At 39.5% G+C, this 18416-nt stretch overlaps 1 long non-coding RNA gene across 5 annotated transcripts in view; it reads right to left on the bottom strand.

Moving 5' to 3' along the window:
- Window positions 1–18416, bottom strand: part of LOC115301572 — a 57584-nt gene that overhangs the window by 38399 nt on the left and 769 nt on the right. For 4 of the 5 annotated variants that reach the window (XR_003913167.1, XR_003913169.1, XR_003913165.1 and 1 more), the window contains exons 1-2: window positions 9491–9719; window positions 8165–8464 (exon numbers count right to left, since the gene is read on the bottom strand). This is a non-coding gene — a long non-coding RNA (uncharacterized LOC115301572). Of the gene's footprint in view, window positions 1–8164; window positions 8465–9490; window positions 9720–18416 lie in introns of those variants that run through there. The other variant, XR_003913166.1, reaches the window with a different exon arrangement.

Genomic DNA, 18416 nt, shown 5'->3' with positions numbered 1-18416 from the left:
AACTCATAATCAGGAAAATGTAAATCAAAACCATAAAGAGAGTCACCTCACACCTATCAGAATGGCTAGAATCAAAACACAAGAAACAGCAAATATTGGTGAGAATGTGGAGAAAAAGGAACCCTCGTGCACTGCTAGTGGGAATGCAAACTAGTGCGGTCACTACAGAAAACAGTATGGAGGTTCCTCAAAAAATTAAAAATAATTTCATTACTGGGTATTTACCCAAAGAAAATGAAAACGTGAATCTTCGGGGTGCCTGGGTGGCTCAGTCGATTGAGGATCTGACTTTGGCTCAGGTCATGATCTCGCCATTCATAAGTTTGAGCCTCATGTGGGGCTCTGTGCTGACAGCTTGGAGCCTGGAGCCTGCTTTGGATTCTGTGTCTCCCTCTCTCTCCCTGCCCCTCCCCTGCTCATGCTGTCTCTCTCTCTCTCTCACTCTCAAGAATAAACAAACATTAAAAAAAAAAAAAGAAAATGAAATCACTAATCCAATGAGAGACACGCACCCCTAGATTTATTGCAGTATTATTTACAATAGCCTAGATATAGAAACAACCTAAGTGTCCATCAGTAGACAAATGAATAAATGTGGGACACACACACACACACACACACACACACACACACTCACACACTGGAATATTATGCAGCCATAAAAAGGATGAGATCATGCTATTTGCAATAACATGGGTGGACCTGGAAAGTATTAGGATAAGTGACGTAAGTCAGACTGAGAAAGAAAAATACCATATGATTTCACTCATGTGGAATCTAAAAATTCAAATAAATAAATAAACAAAAAGCAGAAACAGACCCATAAATACAGAGAACAAACTGATGGTTTCCAGAGGGGATGAGGGGATGGGCAAAATGGGTGAAGGGGAGTGGGAGATACAGGATTCCAGTTATGAAGCGAATAAGCCACAGGAATAAAATACATAGAATAAGGAATATAGTCCATGATATTGTAGTAGTGTTTCATGGTGACAGAGGACAGCTATATTGTAGTGAGCATAATGTATAAACTTGTTAAATCGTTATGTTGCACACCTGAAATTAATATTATGTGTGTCAACTATACTCAAATAAAAAAGAGTAAAAGAAAGGAAAGGAGGGGCACCTGGGTGGCTCAGTCAGTTAAGTGTCCGGCTTCAGCTCAGGTCATGATCTCATGGTTTGTGGGTTCAAGCCCCGTGTCAGGCTGTGCTGACAGCTAGCTCAGAGCCTGGAGCCTGCTTCGGATTCTGTATCTCTCTCTCTCTGACCCTCCCCTGCTCGCACTGTCTCTCTCTGTGTCTCAAAAATAAATAAAAAACATTAAAAATTTTTAAATAAAATAAGAAAAGAAAGGAAAGGAAAGGAGGAAGGAAGGCACGGAGGGAAGGAGGAAGAAATCTTGACATTTGCAACAACATGAATGGCCCTAGAGGGTACAATGGTAGGAAAATAAGTCAGAGAAAGACAAATACCATATGATTTCACTCATATATGGAATTTTAAAAACTAAATAAATAAAGAAAAAAAAAGACAAAAAATGAGACTCTTAGATACAGAAAACAAACCGGTGAATGCCAGAGGGGAAGTAGATGGGAAGAGGGGTAAGATGGATAAAGGGAATCAGGAGTTCACTTACCTTGGGGTCCCTGGTGGCTCAGTCAGTCAGCTGAGCATCTCACTTAGGCTCAGGTCATAATCTCAGGGTTCAGCCCTGCATCAGGCTCTCTGATGTCAGCACAGAGCCCACTTTTGACCCTCTGTTCCCCTCTCTCTTCCCCTGCCCCACTGGTTCTCTTTCTCACTCTTGCTCTCTCTCAAAATAAATAAATAAACATTTAAAAACTACACATACTTTGAAAAGTACTGAGTAATTTATAGAACTGTTGAATTATTATATATGTATGCCTGAAACTAATGTAATACTGTGTGTTAATTATACTTCATTAAAAAAGGACAAAAAAACCCTCTGAAAGCAAAAGAAAATGTACATCAAACTGTAACTCTAGTTAAATAGAAGGTTGTTTCCCATGGGGTTTAACAATTTTGATACTGCTGTATACTGGAATTGAACAATTATATAAATTGATTAGAAAGAGCCCAATATTTCACTGTTGGAGTAGTTCACAGATAAAGTGAGTAGGCTAGAATGTTCTAGGTGGTAATGGATTAGATTTAGAGCTATCAGTATGAGCACATGTTTAGCCTAACATAGATACATATGGTTACATATAAAGATACTTATAAGTTTGTGTATATACAAGAGTTAGTATACACAAGTATATGTCCTTATTTGTCAGCTGAAAGAGCTGAAAAACAATGACACCCCACTACAATGGAGTACTCCTGGGGCCCAGACCGCAGTTTCTTTTTTTTTTTTTTTTTAAGCTTATTGATCCTGTGAAAGAGAGACAGAGCACGCACATGAGCACAAATGGGGGAGGGTCAGAGAGAAATGGAAAGAAACAATCCCAAGCAGGCTCCCGATGAGGGGCTCAATCTCATGAACCATGAGATTGTGACCTGAACTGAAATCAAGAGTCAGATGGTCATTCAACTGGACCACCCAGGAGCCCCTAGATCTTAGTTTTTAATACCATTCTCCAAAAAGAGGAACCAGGGCTCCTTGGAGAAGTGGCTGATTCTAGGACTAGGTCAGGAAATACACAAGATGGTCCTGGAGCATCTTATAGTTCCAGAAACTAAGGTAATATTAAAATACACACACAGACACACACACAATGATAGAGGGGTGTCAACGGGATATAAGAGCCAACACAAAGAGCTCTCAATAGCAAAACCTGGAATGATTTGAGCAATAAACAAGTACTCTGGTATTAGACTATAATCTAAAGTATAAAAATAAACATCTGTGAGTCCATACTAATATAAATAAATGATTGAATATATAAATAAATGAGGGCACAGAGACCCATTTCCCTTGCAGAAGAACTCCAAATAATTTCTGTAGGTACCCTACTCTCAAGGGGGTGGTGCATATCTCTGTACTTTTTTTAGTTTGGGCTGTGTATAGAGACTTCCTTGCAAAGAGTACAGTATGGAAAGAGTTTACTTTTACAGTGGAGAAGCAGGACAAACTACTCAGCCAAGTGATCAAGGTCAACCTTGATAGTAATAGGCCATGTTGATGGAATGGACCCTTGATACCACGAGAGGCATAAAAATGCCTCTTTGTGGTCTTCCTCCTAAAAACCATATCATGAGAAAAACATCAGATGAATCCCACCTAAGACACATTCTACAAAATATTTGACCAATATTCCTTAAAAGCAAATTAAGTTTGAAAAATGTCACAACCAAGAGAAGCCTGAGGAAACACAACAACTAAATGTAATGTGGTATCCTAGGTGAGATCCTAGGATAGAGAAAGAACATTAGGTACATGCTAAGGAAACTGAATAAAGTACTAACTTTAGTTAACAAATTGATATTGGTTCATTAATTATAACAAATGTACCATACTAATATCTTAATGACAGGAGAAACAGCATGTTGTATGTGGTAACTCTCTGTGCTATCTTCATAATTTTTATTTAAGTAGAAAAGTATTCAAAATATGAAGTACATATTTTTAAAAATAGGGAAGGGTCTTGTTTTGCCTATAAGATCACATCACTGAAAGATATTTCTTTTCAACAGCTCCATAAATTATGTTTCAATGTGAGGGGAAAAAGTATAATCAGATATAATCAGTATAAAAATAAATTTATTTCCTCAGATGCAAAGATGGTTTCAACCATATATACTCCTTTCTGATTTATACAGATACTGGAAAAGTTGTGTTTTTTTTTTTTTACTCCAGAAGTATATTTATTTTTTAAGCTTATTTATTTTGAGAAAAAGAGGAAGCATGCGAGAAGGGTAGGAACAGAGAGAGGGAGAGAGAATTTCAAATAGGCTCCACACTATGAGCATGGAGCCCAATGCAGGGCTTGAGTCCACAACCCATGAGATCAGGACCTGAGCTAAAACCAAGAGTTAGATGCTTAACTGACTGAGACACCCCGGGACCCCATCCAGAGTATATTTAATTTATCAGTTAAATAAACAATAACCATTTCCAGAAATTTCCAGAAAATTGCAGAAGGCAAAAAACTATATCTAGTGGTATAATTAGGCCTCCTCGGGATCTCTGCCATTAGAATTTCAATGCCTGGGTATCCTGTCTAGTACATTAGAAAATTAGAATTTCAATGCCTGAGTATCCTTTCTAGTACATTAGAAAATTAGAATTTCAATGCCTGAGTATCCTTTCTAGTACATTAGGAAATTTATTTTACCATGCAACCTAACAGAGCCGGGGCATGACCGTCCCTCAGCCTCTCCAACAACCTGGTGAAATGTCTGGTCTGGTTAAAGGATACAGTGCAAGTTATGGAAAGGGACACTTGAGCCTCTGTGTTGTTCATGGCCCTACAGTATGGTCAGTGAAACATCTGGAGGCCTCATCTTTTCCCAACCCTACAAAGCAAGATTGGATGGATAAGCAGGATTTGGAGCAGAAGGCAGATGCAGTTACAACTGCTTTATTTTACCTTTGCCTGGCAACAACTCTGAGAAGATGACTGCAAAATAACAGCCACAACTAACACATTCTGTGTACCTATCCTGTGCTAGGCATGGTGCTGGCATTTTACAGTTGGTCAGTCATCAGGAGAACCCTGTGAGCAGTAGAATCTTATCCTTAAGGTTTTGAGGGGGCCCAGTATCACCCATTTACACTACTTTAGTTCTCAACAAAATGAGATATAAGACAAAGAAGTGACAGAGATAATATCACTCGTATTACTAATGAAGTCTTTCTTACCATCCTGGTGAGAGAGTAAACTGGTAAAACCATTTTGGAATACTAAAGATGAATATATGTATTTTATGGCCCAGCAATTCCACTTTCTGAAATATACCCAATAAATGTTCAGCAAAAGATACATACAAGAATGTACATAACAGCACTATTTGAAAGGAAAATACAAATAGAAAATACAAATGGAAAATACCCAACTGCCACACAACAATAGAAAAGATAAAAAATCTTGATATATTCACGTGATGGATTATCATGCAGCAGTAAGAATGATTAAAACATAACTACGGTCAAATACAAAAGAGCACAAATTATCTGATTCCATTTACTGAAGTGCAGAAGCAGGCAAAATGAATCTTTGGTTTCAGAAGTCAGGATAGTTGCTACCCTTGAAGGGGGTTGGGACAGTGTGGGAGGGGGCAGGCATGAGGCTTCTTGGGGTCTGGTAAATGGAAAACGGGGACTACCTGGTATGTTTGGTTGTGAATTACAGAGCTATGCACTTAAGAAATAGCATTTTTATCATATATGTTATGCTTTAAAATATTTTTTAATTCTCTCTTGATCCTATCTCTCTATCCAGCTACCATTTCATTTCTCTCCTCTTTAAAGCAAAGTTTTTTGAAAGAATTGCTTTTATTCACTGCCTCTAATGTCTCCCATTCTGTCCTGAACTCACTCCAACAAGGCTTTTGCTCTCGACTCTAGATAATTGCTCTTATGAAAATTAATGATGACTCATACATGGTGAAATCCAGTTTTCAACTTGCTTCATTTTACTTATTGACAACATTCCATATAAATGATCACTCTCTCCATACTTAACTGGTTCTATACTCAGTCACACTGTCTAGGTAAATCCATCAAGCCTTATAGCTTTAAATACCATGTATATCCTTACGACTCCAAAATTTATATCTCTAGCCCAAACCCACCCTTGGCACATTGGACTTGTCCATCCCACTGCTCACTCAACATCTCCATATGGATGTCTAATAGACATCTCTAACAACATATCCCAAGCTGAACTCCTGATGTCCCTCAAATCTACTCCTTCTGCATTCTCCTCTTTTTCACTAAGCTTCTCAGATATATCCTTCCTTTTAGTTACATAGACCCCAAACCTTGGAATGACCCTAGACTCCTCTCTTTTTCTTGGGCAATATACCTCATCTATAACCAGAACTATTGGTTTTGCTTTCAAAATATAGCTAGAATTTGCCCATTCCTCACTGCTGGGAGCCCTGAAGTAAGGCAGGTTTGCAAGGCCTCACACCGTCAGGTAGCAACCAGCATCTACCCCCACTAAACCCCCACTCAACCCCCACTCAATCTCTGCTTGAGCACTGACTCCCAAGGTACCTGACTAACTGATCATAAAAATATATGAATTGTACCTTGTAAAAAAACTTGTTACTGGAGTTTCTTCTTTTGTGATTATAGGAGCAAAGTTACATTTCCTGAGAAAACCTATTTTTCTTCCCCTCAAGAAAACAGGCTATTGACTCCTGCTCACAAAGACCTAAATCTTGCCTTTGCTATGCTAAAAACTTTGCCTTTTATTTGAATGCTAAAGATCCCTTCCTTCCCCATATGATAAACATTTAGTCACCTACTCCAATCTCTACTGGTAAAGATTATGCATGAGTCTTTCACCAATCTATGTTCTGGGAAATGTTTACATACCAAAGAATTTATTATCAGAAGTTATTGTCTAGGGCAATTGCCACTTCTCTTTCATACCCCATACATTTTTTTCAATAAATAAAGCTGACTCTTGGGTCAGGATACAGCTGCCTGCCTGGAGATCAGAAAGAAAGCTGAGGCTCTCTCATTCCCTTTCGCCAACACCGTCCATCTTTCAGGAAGCCCTGGCCCTGCTGGAGCTAGACTCGGGCACCTCACTACCTTGATTGCTGACAACCTGGTTCAAGCCCCGTGATCTCTCACCTCATACTCTCTCAACAGCCCCCTAAATGATTCCTCCCTGATCCTCCCTCCCCTCTCCTCTTATCTGCTCTTATCACTCGATAGTTGATTTCCTTCAAAGAGTAATCCTGATAAATAATAATTCTAGCATGCTCTTTGCTGAAAATCCCCCTAATGGTTTCCATCTCAGAATAAACACAAACTCCAAACTATGACCTTTAGAACTCTATTTGGTATGACCTCACGTTCTCTCTCAAATGTCATCTTAGACAACCTCTTCTAGTATACTCTGCTTCAAACACAATGGACTTTCTGTGGTTCCCTATACATTCCAGGTATGTCTTAACTCTGGGAATTTGCTGTTTCCTCTCTCTAGAACACTTTCCCTCCTGATATACACATGATTTACATCCTCATTTCCTTCAAGTCTTCCTCAAATGTCATCCTTATTTAAAAAAATAATATTTTTTCCTGTTTTATTTATTTTTGAGAGAGAGAGAGAGGGAGACAGCACAAGCAAGGGAGGGTCAGAGAGAGAGGGAAACACAAAATCTGAAATAGGCTCCAGGTTCTTTACTGTCAGTGCAGACCCCAATGTGGGGCTCACAAACTGCAAGATCATGAGCCAAAGTCAGACGTTTAACTGACTGAGCAACCCAGGTGCCCCTCAAATATGATCATTTTAAAAGAAAACTTTTATGGCCACTCCATCTAAAATTTCATACAACTTCTCTGTGTTATTTTTTTCCTTCTTGGTGTTTATCACTCTCATATGTATGTGTTTTCTCATTTGTTGATGGATTGATTGATTATCTTTCTCCCTCACTAAATTCCAAGCTCCGTGAAGACAGGGATTTTTATCCATTGTTACTCTTTGTGTTCCAAGCCCACAGTACAATTACAATGCATTCAAGGGTGCCTGGGTTGGCTCAGTTGGTTGAGCATCCAACTCTGGATTTCAGCTAAGGTCATGATCCCAGGGTGGTGGGATAGAGTCTTTCATCAGGCTCCATGCTCACCATGCTTAAAATTCTCTAGCATGCCTGAGTTGCTCAGTCTGTTAAGTACTGACTCTTGGTTTTGGCTCAACTCATGATCTCATGTTCTCATGGTTTGTGAGAGCTAGCCCCCCATTGGGCTCTGAGCTGCCAGCACAGAGCCTGCTTGAAATTCTTTCTCCCTCTCTCTCTGCCCCTCCCCCATGCATTCTCTCTCCCAAAATAAATTAATAAACTTAAGAAATGCATTTACCTCAATATCTATCTCTAGTGACATTTCATTTGTCACCATAAACTGAATCTCTTCTGGTTTAACATTCCCTGAGAGATTTTGTTTTCTCTTATAGGAGAGAGTTGTTTATTTTTATGATTCAATCAAATTTAACACCAGTTTCTTTATAACTATTTGTACCTCTTTCAGGATCCTGAGGAATTTGTTCCTGGGTAGTGACCATGGGAAGCTGAGCCAAGGTGCAATTCTTCATCTCATCCCACAGCCACACCTGTCTGTTTGCTCCCGGGAGCCGTCTGCTTGTCCACTGGAAGTCTCTAGAGCTGGGTCCTCAGTGTGTGCTATGATTGTAGCCCAACATGCCAAAGCCATGCAACTGCCATCTGTTCAGTTACATAACTTGAGATCTGGAACAATTTTCAATGTAGGATTTGCTGCCCAAATAGAATCACTCTCAGAAAGGAGATTAAGACATCTTTGCTGAAAAAAGGAGAAGTTACCAAAGTTATCATTTCACTGCACATAAATAAAACTTGCTCCAAAATGCCTAAATGAAGACCATTTTGCTTCACTAATATTTTCGTGCATTAAAAATAAACACAAGGGGGGCACCTGGGTGGCTCAGTCGGTTAAGCTTCCGACTTCAGCTCAGGTCAGATCTCACATTCGTGGGTTCGAGCCTGGCATCAGGCTCTGCACTGACAACTAGCTCAGTTCCTGGAGCCTGCTTCCGGTTCTGTGTCTCCCTCCCTCTCTGCCCCTCCCCCTCTCATGCTCTGTCTCTCTCTGTATCAAAAATTAAAAAAAAAAAAACATTTAAAAAAACTCAAAAAAAATAAATAAACACAAGGTAGGGGCACCTGGGTGGCTTAGTCAGTTATGCATCTGACTTCGGGTCAGGTCATGATCTTAGGGTTCATGGGTTTGAGCCCTGCATCAAGTTGTGCACTGACAGCTCAGAGCCTGGAGCCTGCTTCGGATTGTCTCCCTCTCTCCCTCTCTCTCTCTCTCTGTCTCTCTCTCTCTCTCTGCTCCTCCCCCATTTGTGTGGTCTCTCTCTCTTCCTCTTTCTCTCTCCCTCTCAAAAATAAATAAATAAAAACTTTTAAAATAATTTTAAAAATAAACCCAAGGCTATCGTTTAATTTTGCAAATGCAAAATAAATTTTTAATTGGGAAAATGACATTATTAACTTAATAGATTTTGAGTTTGTTTTGTTCATTAGTCTGCCCTATAATACTCTGAACAGAATTTGGGGAGGCTAGGTGGGAAATGCTGATTGCTGAAGACTTGATAATCTTACTGACATTATAGAATCGTCTTTCATCCTGGAAGAGAAAGAAACCAAATTCACCATCAGTAGGTTAGAAGCCCTGATTTGTTTTCTATCATCACCCCACATGACCACAGTCACACACACCCACAAAAGTCTACATTTTGTACAGTAGTGTTTCTTTTTTCTTTTTCCTTTATAGACTAGAATTTCTCTAACTAAATTTACTCACCTAAACAAAGCTTGAATCTGTACCCATATTCTGACTCCCTACTTTAATGTCCTGCAGACTTCTGTTAAACAGCACTCATTTTCCCACATGGAACCGACACTATTGTTTTCTCTGATTATAAAAACAGAGACTTTTGTAATCTCTAACTGATTTTACTTGGAATAAAATTAGTCAATGAAGAAAAGTATAACAAAGGAAATGAAAATCATCATAAATTCCATCACATGAAAATTACATGGTTAAGATGTTTTATACATTCGTTGGTATATATTTTGCAAATCCACATCTCTGTTTTGCAAAAATTAATCCTGGGGTGCCTGGGTGGCTCAGTCAGTTGGGCTCAGGTCATAATCTCCTGGTCTGTGAGTTCGAGCCCTGCATCACATTGGGCTCTGTGCTGACAGCTCAGAGCCTGGAGCCTGCTTCAAATTCTGTGTCTCCCTCTCTCTCTGCCCCTCCCCTCCTCATACTCTGTCTCTGTCACTCAAAAATAAGTAAACATTAAAAAAAAGTTAAAAAACAATTAATCCTACTATACACACCAAACAGTTTTATTTAGCTAACAGGAGGGGAAGAAATTACATTTTTTTTGTTTCATTGTATATTAAAGAGAACTAACCGTTCAGAGAGGAACCAAGTCAGATAAGAAAGGAAGCAAGACAGACAGCAATGGAAATTAAAAGCCAGACTAACTGATGGCTGCCTAGATGAGTGGGGAGCTATTTTATGGACTGTGGTCAGTCAGGAAGACCTCTCTGATAAAGCAGATTTGAGTAGCAGTTAGGGAGACCGGGCTCTGTAAGGATTTGGTGGAAATCTACCCAGTGGAAGGGAATAGCAGGTGCCAAGATGCTGAAGCTCTGGCCACTGGCTGAACACATAGATGAAGCTCCCCGGATCATGGCATGACCGGACAGGCAACATGACCTTGCAGAGGCAGGTGTTTCCTTTTCCCAATTCCTTTTCCCAACTTCCTTTGAATCCTCCTGATTGTCTCAAGAAACTACCTGCTTTGTGGATGCACTTTAAATTCCCCAAAACTGTATATTTGATTTTTTTTATATTTGAATTTTTTTTCTGAAATTCTTTCCAGTGAGATTTAAGCAAGATTTGGGTAGGAGTTACTCTGTATTTTTTGCATTTTCTCTGGAAGGAGAAAATAAATGTGAACATGGCTGCTCCGAGTACAGGTCCACACTGATTACTAGCAAGTGAAGTAGTACAAAACTATATCCATCTAAGTGTAAATATTTTTGCTTATTTTCAGTGGCTCCTAGAAGAGGGAGTCTGGAAAACCGTCCTTACTTTCAAGTGGAAGAAAGCCCCACTTGCACTAAATTTGAAATCATTAAAGAACTATTAATAGAATCTTAATAATCAGGGGAGAAATTAGCCACTAATTCAAATTATCAGTAGGATTTTTGAAATAAAACCCATAAGGTGATGAAAATTATCCCCCCCCGCCCCCACCCAAAAAAGCCCTAGGCCAGAAGTCAGAAGGTTCTAGTCTCAGCTCTATCAGCTACCCCATTTTCTGTTAACCTTGAAGAGCTCACTTAGTTCTCAGGGCTCAGTGTTTTTTAACCCTGAAATGAGAGGAATAGATCAGATAAATTCCCTTGAGGATAAAAATGCAATGCTTTTTATAACAACAACAAATATTATCAAAGTGAATAAATTGGCCCCAAATAAAAAAGATACCAGGATAAAAATCTTTCTGAATGACAAGGCAACTAAATTACAGAAAACAAGAACAATAGCTATACTTTCTCAAAAAGTATAATTGTTGGGAATTGCTAAATGGCCTCCGACGCTGAAAAGCTATGGAAGGATTTAAACAAGATAAGAAGCACACACAGTTGTGACATAGCCCAGTCCTACACAACTTATGGGGCCACTGAAAAAACAAGTTTGCTATATATTAAATGGCCTGTCTCTTCCATTCCTATAACATGTACATGGTCTGGATCATTGTGATATGGATCAAATGTCAGGTTACTCCTCAACTGATATTGATGCCTAGCTATTAGAACAGAGTTGTGAAAGCTCTGTTGATGAGTAGGTAGAGAAGAAACAACAGCCAAGCCATGGAACCATTAGAAGGTATTTTTAAAGCCACACTTATATTATTTCATAATAATGTGTATGTCATGTCTGCTTGTATATTGTCTGGTCTGAAAACAATTGCCAAATTAAAATATGGTGGCTGTTCCCATTAGGTTTGTCCTGGCCAGTTTTACTCTTTTCTACTCCTTTAGGTAGAACATATCATTGACCCAATACTCTGAAGAGGATATATACAATGGAGAGTGGGGGGAAAAGTCACAAATAAAGCAAAACTGTAAAGAACTTTGGCCACCTTGTGAGAGACCAGCATAATGCCAGCCAGTCTGTCCAGATGTCTGGGAATGGATTAAATAGTTCTTTAGGTTCTTTTTAGGATCAAAAAGCCATAGAAATCTTCAGTAATTGACACATTTAAAGAGGGAAAACTTTGTACTTAGGTGAATACTTGTATGTTTCACACTGGATTCGTTTTAACTGTGTTCAGAGATATCATTTACTACAACTGAGTAATGCAATGAACTGACATGGGAGGAGGTGAAATGTCGTAAGTTACAGGAAGTCATTTATCTTCTGGTAGGTTATCAGGACTTGGTGATGACTACACTTGTTAGTCAAATTATTTCCTAGCAACAGCTTCAAAGGAAATGATGTTGAATTTGAAACCATCCAGCATTTGAAAATCTGTGTGGGTTTCAACCTAACTTCTCAAGGATGATATTTTCCAATGGGTCAGAAATCAATGTACATATAGAATTTCACATACTATCTACCACAGTGGATACTCTGAGTCTAAGAATGTCACAGTATGAGCTGCAAGGCTATTTATTTAAGGAAAATCAAGTGGAAGGGGGTAGAAAAAAAGCAAATTTCTCTGTTACATAGAAGAGGGGATTTGTGCAGAGGAGATTTCAACACATCTATCAAGTTTGCAAAAAAAAAACAAACCACAGAGGCGGGGCATGGAGAGTTATAAATGCAAAGTCCAACAGATACCTAAAGCCCAAGGGAATAGTGAATTTTGAGCTGGATATGAAAATTCCAAGAAGCAAGAGTAAAACAAGTTTACCAAGTAGCATCCTTTCCACATCCAAAGCTAATCCTACAAATACACAGGAGTAATATGCAGGTTAGGAAGCTCCCACAGAAAACCAACAAAAGTGTAAACAGCAGAGATGTTGGAGCAGTTGCAGATGTGCTTATCTTTAAGTCCCTAATATCTCTGAAACACAAACCTGAGCCACAAAAAGTACGATTAACCACATATGTTCATTTTTTGAACCCTCCCACTTTTAGAATCAGCCGATTTTAAATTCTGAAGTGAGCGAAGATACTGTATATCATTTAGATGCTAAAAACATCCTTCTATGCTGTACTGTAGCATTTAACAATGTCATACTTAAAAAAAAACATTTGAAGATAAAACCAAAAAGCAACAGGACTATGGAATTCCTGAGATTGTGTTAAAGTATTCAGCAGCAGCATCCGTGTGAAGACTGGAAGAGCTGAAATGTGTGCATTATATTTAATTTTCCTATTTTCCAGAAGAATAGAGAAGCACATTTCTTACAGGTAATAAATTGCCATTGCACATGCTAAGCAAACAGGATGCCTGGACCATATGCACAAAAGACTACAGAAATGACAAGGCAAGCAAATTAGACAGTGCTCAGGCTTTCGGAAAGAACAGAATGCTCAGGAAGTACTAAATTATGTACTATGAAAAAATGATGAGCTAGGGTGTAGTTGATAACGGTGAGGCTTGGAGCTTTTCTTCACTTAAAGAGTGAAATGGACTCATTTGTGTGCGCAATGCATCAATCCTTAGTGGACAAAAAGCCACAAATATGAGCAGAATTAAAGCCCTCTCTACATGGAAAATACAAATCAGAATCTTTGTTAGAGGAGGTCTGCCTCCACCCACTCTGTAGAGGTGGTTGGCACACATTCAGCTAGCTGCAGGACAACATGATAGAGAAAGGTGAAGAGGGTCCTCGGCGGTTTGCACTGCCCACGCTCTGCCCAGGTCCTCTCAGCGCCCTTTCATAACGGGACTGACGGGGACAGGTGGTTAACCGAAAGAAGTCTGGTTTGGAAGCCCCTGTTCTCCAAGGTCATGTGATTGGACATGCTTATATACTCCTGGGGTAGGATGGCCTAAGTGACTTATCTTGCTGAGTCATGCTAAACTTGTTGGGCATGTAGCATTAGTGCCTTAATTAAAGCGCCCTTAGGAGCATTTGGAAGCAATGACCCATCCCCCTCTTTGCTTGATGTGTGTCAACGACACAGGACAGCCCACACAGGATGTGATTAATATGAGTCAGTCTTGAGTAGACTTTCTTCTTTTTTTTTTTTTTCTTCAGTTACAATAAGAGAAACCTGACCACTTCTTGGAGATTTAACAAAGGAAAAGGTATTTTCCTAATTTTTCTGTCCATGCAAAAGATCATACTGGGGAGAACAACAAGGTTATTTGAGGACATATTCCCCCACTCCAACTCTGAGGTATAGGAAAGTAGCAGAAATTTCTATCTTTAGTAAGATTCTTCTGATGCCAGAGTATACTAGAGTTCCAATAATCCAAAAGACCATATACTTGTACAGACTTTTACAGTTTCCCAAACACTTTCACATAAGTAATTTCATTAGTGCCTCACAGCTTTTCATGCGATGTTAGGACTGATCTCTTTATAAAAATTGATTTTTTTTTAACTTTGAATTCACTCTAATATGTATACAAGTGATGTTCATGGCACTAATGATTTTCATTATCCTCTATAAGTGTATAGAGGAAGTTTTGTAATAGAGGCCAACCTCTGGCCCTCACAAATACACACTATATCCTACCTTCCAAATCTATTGAAGATGATGCTTAAGAGAAAGTGGCTGTTCACACCTTAATTTTTCTAAAATGGGGAAGCAAGCACAATACGGAGAAAGGAGAAGCTAACTCCTTCCTCTTATTTTCTTTGGGGCTGCGATGCAAAACAATGATGAAAAATATTTTAACTCCAGACAATCACCATGAGAGAAAACATGATTAAAACTATCAGAGAGAAGAGTTAAAGAAAGCTATTTTTTTTTAAAGACAGTGTTCAACACATGATATGCACATATGCCTAAGTTGGTGAATTAAGTGAAGTAGAATGGTATTACTTAATTATTATTTTTCTTTTGTTTCAGTTTTTTAAAGGTTACTCCGTATCTACCTTGATAACCAAAGTTCCCTTCAGGTTCTGGGCAACTTGTGCCCCTTTCTATTCATTCAGTGAGATATCATTTGCGTGGTGTAAATGCCAGGGCCCCTTTTGGCGATCATCACAAAACTTTTTTTAAGGAGACTTGACAATGATTTGATCCTATTTGTTCTCACTGCATTCTTTCTCGTTGTCTGTCTGTCTCTCCATCTATAGTCTGACTGTATTTCTCTCTCTCTCTCTCTCTCCAGATCTGTCATTTCACCTTTTCTTACTTTCTCCCATGTTATGCCATCCTCCCCCACCTCACTCCTGTTAACTGATGTCCTTTATACATCAAGAACAATATCAGTTCATAAGTACTTCCCTCCCTTGGGCCCCTTCATATCCTTATTCTGTCCTTTCCAGCGTGTTCCAATATCTTATTACAAGTGCTTAAAGATTCAACTTAAAAATCGGTTGCTAATGGCTCATCCTGCATATGCAGTAGTAAAAATTGGAGCTGAGCCAAATGTCTCTCTGTGGGTGATTAAATAAACATGGTGAGTTTATAAAGTGAACTATGATGCAGCCATGAATAATATCACCTTCCATGATGTGGAAGATTTTCATGACATATTTTGCATGGAAAAAGTAGGGTACAGTGTAGTATGTATAACAGACATTTGAAATATACATATTTGTGCCTTAGTCTGCTCAAGTGCTGTAACAGAACATTGAACTGGGTGACTTTTAAACAACATTGATTTCTCACAGTTGGGAAGTTTGAGAAGTCCAAGATCAAGGTGTTGGCAGATTTAGTGTCAGGTAAGCGCCTGCTTCCTAGTTCATAGATGGCTGTCTTCTTGCTATATCCTCACACTGAGGAAAGGACAAAGGGGCAATCTGGGGTCCCTTTTATAAGGGCACTAATCCCATTCATGAGGGCTCTACCCTCATGACCTAGCTACCTCCCAACAGCCCACCTCCAACTATTACCCCACTGGGGATTAGATTTCAGTATGATTTGTGGAAGACACAAACATGTAGTCTATAGCAATTTGTGTGGCAATTGTTTTAGAAGAGTTTATTCCAATTGTCAAGAGAGGTTGCCTCTACACAGTGGAATTAAAAATTATTTTAATTTTCTTTTTCTTATCTGTATATTTTAGTTTTGTTACTGTTGTTTTACAAAATTAAAATGTTTCTGAAATACAATTTCATCACCGCTTACTCAAAGTAAGTTATTGAAGAGTCACTTTCCCTAGTTTCTCACTACTTCTTCCTTTTTTTGATATGGGAAGCAGGGGAAATGTTTCTGGTGGTTTCTCAACTACCAGAATACAGAAGATGAACTGAAGCTGTGCCTGGCCTCTTTCCTTGCCTCCCAACCACAAGGCCAGCGGTATGTAATATGTGCACAGCCCCTAGAGCCAGCATGGCCTCTCCGACTGGTGACAGAATCAAAACCCATGACCCGTAGTCTCAAAAACAGACCTGACTCTTCCTCAAGGCCAAAGTCAATATCCACACTTTGTAATGCTCTGTTTATAACATCCAATTCATTCAGCCACAGCTCAGAGTTGGTAATATGGACCCTCACTAAGGTTACTTCTGCAAATCATTTCCAGCGAGATTGATTATGTATCCAGGATAAGGGGATTCAGGGGAATGTTTAACCTATTTGAACAAACCTGCAATCTTCTATTTGTTTAGCAATATCCTTTTTGTACACAGTTGTATATGCAAGTGCAATGATTTCTAATTATTCTTATCTACTCAGTAGATGACTTAACAACTGGGGCAACTTTTTCCTGTTCATTTATTTGTACCATGACAAACCCGAGGGCAAAAATACAATATGTGCTAATAAATATACAGTGATTATATCTCTTAATAATTCAGGTCAGGTATTTTCCATGTCAAATGGGTTTAACTTTATCATAAAGATGTATCCACAAGTAAATGTCACCTAAAAATAATGTGTAGGGATATATGCATTCATTTCTTCATGCGGTGAGCAAACATTATTGAGTGCCTATTCTTTGCCAGATGTTGAATTGGTCCTGGGAATATGGACAGAAATAAGATAATCTTTTTGCACTTAAGGATCTCCAAGGCTGGTGCAGGACACATACAAGTAAGGAGACAATTATTCTTCATGGGAGTAAGTACTAGGATAGAAATTCCAGTTATCTCTTCCACATACACAGCTGTTTTTTGGATATCTTCATTTAAACGTTCCTCAGAATAAACAGACATCTCTCTGAGCACTTAAAACAGACACAGTTTGGGGTGCCTGGGTGGCTCAGTCGGTTAGGCATCCAACTTTGGCTCAGGTTCTCATGGTTCATAAGTTCCAGACCCCCATTGCGCTCTCTGCTGTCAGCACACAGCCTGCTTCAGATCCTCTGTTCCCCCCCTCCTCCCCCACTCACAAGTGCTTGCTCTCTTTCTCAAAAATAAAAAAATAAATAAGCATCTTTCTAAGTCTGTTTCAGGGGCACCTGGGTGGCTCAGTCGGTTAAGTGTCCCACTTTAGCTCAGGTCATGATCTCAGGATAGTGAGTTTGAGCCCTGCATTGGGCTCTGTGCTGACAGCTCAGAGCCTGAAGCCTGATTCAGAATCTATGTCTTCCTCTCTCTCTGCCCCTCCCTCACTCATGCTTGCTCGCTCTCTTTCTTTCTCTCTCTCTCAAAAATAAATAAACATTAAAAAAATTTTAAGTCTGTCTCAAAAAAGAATCAAATAAAATAAAAATAAAAGAGAGACAGTTTAATGCTACTCAGGAGAAAGATGAAGGGAGAGCCTGAACAGGAGACTCAGGAAACCCTGCATCTGGCAGCTCTAGGAAGCCAGTGCCACCCTTAAAGTGGAGGGATGGAAGAGGGTTATTGAGTCATTAGAACACTAGATGTGGGTTAGTGGAGGAGAACGAGCTGGGCCACAGAGCCAATGCAATTGCTACTGGAGACACTGCCAGAGGTAGAAAGGGAAGAGGAAAAATACCTTGGCTTTCCCCCTCCTTTTGTTCTCTAATCCCTTGCCAGAGCCTCCCATTGCCCAAACCAAGCCACCAGCCAGCTAACACGGGAGCCTGGGAATACTAACCAGCAAGCCCGCTCTTGCTGATACACAATAGAGCAGAGAAGAGCAAGGAAAATGATCCGTGGGCAAATGTCCAGGACCAGTACATGCCTCAAACTCAACTCAAAGTGTTCAAAACTGAACTTATCATTTCCCTCGGAGCTGTGCCCTATCCTCAGAAACCTCTCCATCCTCCTCTGCCCCTTAATGATTGCTGCTAACAACTGTCCAATCCAAAAATTTGGGTATCATCCTTTTTCATCCTCATCCTGATAATCTATCATTGGTCCATTAGCTCTGTTTCCTTGATCCGTCAAAACGATCATTCTTCTCCATCCCAACTGCTTGTCCTCTTTTCAGCCCACATGCTGACACCAGTGACCCTACCAGCCTCCCAAATGACCTCCTGCTGTTAGACCTGCCCCTTGCTTTCCTTCCAATTCATGTTTATAATTTTTATAAATCTTTATAGAGGCACAAATCTCAAATGTCAACCTCTTGCTTATGCCTTTCTTCCTTCTATAGAGTACCAATGGGGTGTCCTCAGAATAAAGTCCAAATTCACTTTCATATGAGGTCCTTCTAATCTGGCCCC

This window comes from Suricata suricatta, chromosome 9 (genome assembly GCF_006229205.1).
Source record: "Suricata suricatta isolate VVHF042 chromosome 9, meerkat_22Aug2017_6uvM2_HiC, whole genome shotgun sequence".
Classification (NCBI taxonomy): Eukaryota; Metazoa; Chordata; class Mammalia; order Carnivora; family Herpestidae; genus Suricata; species Suricata suricatta.
The sequence above is the reverse complement of the archived record's forward strand: the minus strand, read 5'-3'. Positions and strand labels throughout refer to the sequence as shown.